A 7,046-nucleotide genomic window follows, 5' to 3' on the forward strand; every position below is an offset into this window, starting at 1 on the left:
ACAGAGAGGAACTAAACTAATTATACATTCCATAAATAAACAAAGTCATCCATTACTTTCACACACACACACACACACACACGCACACACACACACACACACGCACACACACACACACACACACACACACACACACACACACACACACACACACACACACACACACACACACACACACACTGGTGGTTTGCATAACGTTCCAGTGAAAGTTAATGTTCCTTCCTTCCTTTCATCCCTTAACCTTATTCTTCATCTTCCTCCTCCTCCTCTTCCTCCTCCTCCTCCTCCTCCTCCTCCTCCTCCTCCTCCTCCTCCTCCTCTTCCATCTCTTCTTCCTCTGTCTTGTGCTTGTGCCCTTAACCCCTCATTCTTCTTCTTCTCTTCTTCTTCTTCTTCTTTTTCTTCTTCTTCTTTTCCTCCTCCTCCTCTTCCTCCTCCTCGTTTTTCTCCATTTCTTAAATATATTTACAAACCAAAGTAGATTTTTTTCCTCACATTTCAACGCATAAGGGAAAGGAAACACACACACACACACACACACACACACACACACACACACACACACACACACAGTATTTCCCAGTCATCACAAACATCACCTAATTTAATACACCCAATCATCTTCCTTCACACTTAATTCACTCATACTACCACCATCACCACCGCCACCCACACCATCACCACCCCAGGAAGCATTACAGTCACCAGGCACCACCTCGGCTCAATCACGGGCGCCTCCAGGTTACAATCAAGGACGGAAAGCGAGTTTCATGCACAATTTCTGATTATGACTGAAGAAGACTGTCGGTTGCATCTCATTCAGTGGTGGTGGTGGTGGGTGGTGGGGTGGGCGCTGGTGGGTGGAGAGGAGAGGAGAGAGAAGAGGAGATAAGTGAAGGTGGTGGAGTAGAAGAAGAATAAAATTAAGGTGAAGGTGAAAGAGTACACGAGATAAGAGAAAGAGGAGAGGAGAGGAGAGGAGAGGGAGAGAGGAGAGAAGAGGAGAGGGAAGAGAGGAGAGGAGATGAGAGGAGAGGGGAAGAAAGGAAGGAAGATAAGAAAATAGAGATAAGGAAGAGAGAGGATAAGTAAAGAAAACAGTAATAGTAGTAGTAGTAGTAGTAGTAGTAGTAGTAGTAGTAGTAGTAGTAATAATAATAATAATAATAATAATAATAATAATAATAATAAGAAGAAGAAGAAGAAGAAGAAGAGGAAGAAGAAGAAGAAGAAGAAGAGGAAGAAGAAGAAGAAGAAGAAGAAGAAGAAAAAGAAGAAGAAGAAGAAGAAGAAGAAAAAGAAGAAGAAGAAGAAGAAGAAGAAGAAGAAGAAAAAAAGAATAAGAAGAAAAAGAAGAAGAAGAAGAAGAAGAAGAAGAAGAAGAAGAAGAAGAAGAAGAAGAAGAAGAAGAAGAAGAAGAAGAAGAAGAAGAAGAGGAGGAGGAGGAGGAGGAGGAGGAGGAGGAGGAAGAAGAAGACGAAAACGAAGAACAAAAACATTAACAACAGCAACAACATCATCAACAACAACAACAACAACAACAACAACAACAACAACAACAACAACAACAAGGAAATGCCACAGCTACCACCAACATCTCATTCTTGACGCGTATACACACACACACACACACACACACACACACACACTGGTTTGATGGGTATGGTAATGGACTTCCCTCTCATCTTCCTTATCTCCTTCATGTTCTTTACGGCGTGTTTTTCGGGAGTTTTATCATGTAGTACTTTTTATCAGTTTTTTTCATTCGTACCCTTCACCAGCAGCGGCAAAAGTAGTTGAAGTAGTAGTAGTAGTAGTAATAGTAGTAGTAGTAGTAATAGTAGTAGTAGTAGAAGTAGTAGTAGTAGTAATAGCAGTAGTAGTAATAGGATATAGCGTTGATGCTCAAAAAACACCGTCACTTTTATCTAATGAGTCATTACTACGCCGTTCCAAGTGAAGGCTAGCGTGTACATTTACTATTTTTCTTTACGACAATCTCTCTATCATTAAATATGCATAACAAAAAGGCGACGACAAAGGCGAAGACCAAGACGAAGAAGAAGGCGAGGCTCATCACGCTATTATCCTGCTCATCATTTTTACCATCCTCAGATTTACGAAAATGCGAGAGATGACTGTGTGAAGGCCGCTGTGTGTGTGTGTGTGTGTGTGTGTGTGTGTGTGTGTGTGTGTGTGTGTGTGTGTTTGTGTGTGTGTGTGTTTGTGTGTGTCCCTTACTCAAACTAATTAAATTCCTCCCTTATGAGACAGGTTACCAAGGTGTGTGTGTGTGTGCGTCTTTGTGTGTGTGTGTGTGTGTGTGTGTCTTGAACAGGTTTCCAAGGTTACTCCCAACGACCTTCATTCTCTCTTCCCTTACTTGTACAACCTTTTTATCTTATTATCCTACCCATAGTACTTCACCGTTTATCTTCCCTCCCTCTCTCCCTCTCCCTCTCCCTCTCCTTCTCCCTCCCCCTCTCCCTCTACAAGCATCTCTCAGTCCACCAATTCAATATTTTTCTCTTTACCATCACAACGAATACACCAATCTTCAGTTTTCCCAGGAAGCGGCATTGTAGTAACTAACATCCGCATTAAATTCCGGTAGAGGATCTTGACACGTGAAGTAAGCTGCCCCCCATCACCTGTCGCCTCACCTGCACCCGCGTTCCCAGGTAGCAAAGGTTAGCTACGTGCACTGCATCCCTTAACTCGCTACACAAAGGCACGTAATTATATTGTACGTTTTTTTTTTTTTCCAGGAGTTTATGTTTATTTATCGTTTTGTGTGTGTGTGTGTGTGTGTGTGTGTGTGTGTGTGTGTGTGTGTGTGTGTGTGTTCAGGAAGTGGGTTCGCGTGTTACTTGCGATTTCTCTCAGTTGCACTCAAAACTAAGGCAGCACAACATTCATTCCACGGGTTGTTCATATTCGTCACCAGATTTTTTAGTACCGCGTATCCACACAAGCAACGCAGTGGTCGTCTGGTCAGCCAGTTAACGAAAATTTGAGATATGAAACCGTAATCTCAAACACATCGACTTCATATCGACTCTTAACTGGCCCTTCTTCAAATTAATGGGATTTTCAAAGGTGTTTTCGTGATTCTTCTGATAGCTTAACAAGGACTCTGCATCGTCAACAAGAACAACAATCATGTGAAACAGACTAATTATCTTCGTGACCTTCAGGAACAGTTCCCAAGAGAGCCTAAAGCGTTTACAGATCCGAGCCTTCAGTTGGAGTGCCGTCTTGTGGCCATTATTCCGCGATCGTCGAGAGACACAATGGCTAATGATTTTCCACGCGCTGCCATCAACCTTGTCTGTGATTGCACGTGTATCGGGGACAGCATGAGCCCTTACAACAGCAGTTACTAATTTTTTTCCCTGCTGTGACCCTAAAACACTTCTAACCTTGGCTCGGATTCACTAAAACGTTGCAAACACTGAACATAAACTCTGCAAGCCACCCGTTTTCTTTTCAAAGCTTTAAGGGATCCCGGAAGGCTACGTAACCCGGATCTATGAGCGCCTCTTCTCCGCTACACAACCCGCAGCATAAACTGTGGTGTGGAATTGCTTGTATTGGCATATGGTCGTGCAGTAACGAGGGGAGAGGGGTGTTCAGAGAGCTAATACACTCCTTTGAGGTGAAAGATCAATATTAACTGAGATATTGTAGGTTTATAGAGAGAAATACTGCGCTGTTGCAATGGAAGATGATGAAAGAGAAGGAAAATAGAGAAAAAAGAGGGAGGAACAGAAGAAGGAAGAAGGAGAAAAAGGAGGAGGAAGAAAAACAAGTGGAGGAAGGGAAAAAAATAAGAAGAAACAGAGTGAATGAAGTAAAAAAAGTAATGTTCATTATCAGTTATTTTGATATGATGATATTCAGAATTTACTTATAATTTCTGAGACCTTCCAGCGACCATTAGAATCATGTTTGTTACCATTGTTTGGGTCGCAGAAATAACTTTAGGCACCACTGCTCTATAACAACAACAATAACAGCAACTACTACTACTACTACTACTACTACTACTACTACCACCCCTACTACAGCACCAGCAACAACAACAAACAAAAACAATATCACCACCACCATCCCCCTCACCACCATCACCACCACCACCACCACCACCATCAGCCTACATCACTCCTCAGCGGCACAAAAGCTTCCCGTTAGGAGAGACATCACGTCACGCTGGCTTAAGGCGGCTTAGGAGGGGATTGCCTTACAGCGTGGGAGGAGATAAGCCCGCAGTGTCTCCACCAGCCTACGTAAGACTTAGGAGCAGAGTGTACAAATGTTATAATCGTAAGAGGTTCGGGTAATGGTGGTGGTGGTGGTGGTGATGGTGATGGTGGTGGTGGTGGTGGTGGTGTATGAAAGAAAAAGGGTCATAGTTTCGAAACATGATTTATCTGTTAATTTGCATTCGTACACATGTCGCAGATCCGGTGTTAGGAAACTGTGACCCGAAAGAACTGGTTTTTTGTCTCCCGTCTCTTGATCTGAAGTGACTCCTCGACCCATTGAGGAATTTTTCGCCACACTCACGCTCCCCCTCCTCCCCTTGCCCCTTGAAGCCATCATCACCACTACCACCACCACCAACACCACCACCACCACCAACACCACCACCACCACTAACACCACCAGCGCCACTACCAGCAATGCCACCACCACTAACACTATCACCACCACTACTAACACCATAACCACCACTACTACCATCACCACCACCACCACCACTACCAGCATCACCACCACAGCCACTGCCATGTTTAAAATACAGGTCGTGATATGTGGCACAGTCATCACCTCCCCTGCCGCCATTCTCAAAAGAAAAGAAAAGAAAAAGAAAAAAGAACCACGGAGTTAAAAGATGCTGGAAAAATATAAAGCGTTATTCGCGAACTGCTAGTAAAATTCTCTCTCTCTCTCTCTCTCTCTCTCTCTCTCTCTCTCTCTCTCTCTCTCTCTCTCTCTCTCTCTCTCTCTCTCTTACATATCTAATCTATATCTCCTTATCAGTTCATTATCTACTCACTCAGCACCTTTCAAACTCTGGACCCAAGCTTGCAACACTGACACCAACCCCTCCACCTCCCTGCCTCACACATCAACAGCAAAGCCTCGCCTCCAATCAGGTCTACAATAAATCCTGTCATGATGCCCTTAAGGAACAACACTCGCCCCACTACAACTCATGCTATGAATAAAACCCTCGTCTGCTATTCAATATATAAGAATACAGTGATGACAAAGACATGATGAATGCGTCGACGAAACATTTTGCTCCCAGGTCACCGCAGAGATGCACGAGGAAGGTGAAAAGGAAAACGAGCGGTGTGGTGGACCCTACGGGATGTTTATAGAAAATGGAAACAAGGCTCATGCACGGGAAGGCACAAAGGAAACTGGCGGGAGTCCTGAAACATGATGGAAGAAGAAAATGGAGGAAAATGCAAGAAATTAGGATGAAAAAAAAATAGTGAACGGAAGAAATAAGGAAAGAAAAAGAAGCATGCCAAATAAAACGAGTGGATTGCAGAAATTACTTGAGAAAAGAGTTAGAGGAGAAAATGGAATGGAAAATATAAGACAGCGTAAAAGGAAAATAAAACAATTCGGTTAGGAAAATTACGTGGAAAGGTCAAGAAAGGGTGGGAAAGAAGAAAACAGAAGAGCGAATGCAAGAGAAAAAATAGAAAGACAAAGAAAACAAAATAATAAACAAGGAAAGCAATGAGGAAAAATTAAAGAAAAGATGAAAAAGGAGATAAATAGATAAAAAGCAGATGAACAATGACAAAATAATGATGTAATAGGCATAGAAAACGAAATAAAGCGAAGACCAAAACAATTATACAAAAAAAAACAAAAACAAATAAAGAAAGGTGAAAGAAAGAATGGGGAGAGACAAAGAAAACAGGATGATGAGAAATGACATTTACAAAAGAAAATGAATGGACTTCGGAAATAAACAGAAGATGAGAGAGAAAAGGCGAAATAAAGAGTGGGAAGAAAAGAAAAAGAAAAAAAAACGGAAAGGAGAAAGAAAACAGAGTGATGAGGGAAAACAAACAATTACATAATATTTAAACAAGAAAACGAATAAACGTGGGAAATAAACAAAGGAAAAGATGTTGAGAGAAGTAAAACAAGTAATTAGAAGGAGAGAAAGAGAAAGAGAAAGAGAAAGAGAAAGGGAAAAAGGAAAACAGAGCAATGAGGGATAGCAGAAAATGACGTGGTTACTTAAGAAAGGAAATAAAAAAGAAAAAGAAATATGAAGGAAAGATGAAGAAAATTAGAATAAGAAATACATAGGAGAGAAACAGGTAAAAGGAAAATATCGATAAAAAAATTGTGCAAAATAAGATAAGAAAAGGAAAAGAGAGAAAACGGAAGAAGATAGAGAAAAGACGAGGATGAAGGTAAGAAGAAGAGGAAAGAAGGTAAGGAGAGACAAAAAAGGAAAGAAAAAGACAAAAAGGGAAGGAGAGAAAGGAGAGAGAGAGAGAGAGAGAGAGAGAGAGAGAGAGAGAGAGAGAGAGAGAGAGAGAGAGAGAGAGAGAGAGAGAGAGAGAAGCGAACAGAAAACAAAAAGAGATAAAAAGAAGTAAAATGAAAAAAAGAGAAAAAGGAAAGCAGAGAAAGAAAAAAGGAGAAAAAAATAAGGAGAGTGAAAAACATCAAGGATAAAAAAAGATAGGGAGAGAAAGAAAAATGCAAGAAAAAATAAGGAGAAAGACAAACGACATGAAAGAAAGAAAAAGAAAAAAAACAGCAGCAGAGAGAGAGAGAGAGAGAGAGAGAGAGAGAGAGAGAGAGAGAGAGAGAGAGAGAGAGAGAGAGAGAGAAATACAGGACGATAAAAAAAAGAAAAATGCGACAGGTACTAATGACATAATGATCATCACTTCCGCCTTATTTGTATTGATAATATTAACTAATCACCAGAGCCAGGTACTCACGCCCACCTGTGGATCACCTGCCTACCTGCCAATTACCCACACTGCCCCTGCCTT

The sequence above is a fragment of the Scylla paramamosain genome, chromosome 34 (assembly GCF_035594125.1).
Source record: "Scylla paramamosain isolate STU-SP2022 chromosome 34, ASM3559412v1, whole genome shotgun sequence".
Lineage (NCBI taxonomy): Eukaryota > Metazoa > Arthropoda > Malacostraca > Decapoda > Portunidae > Scylla > Scylla paramamosain.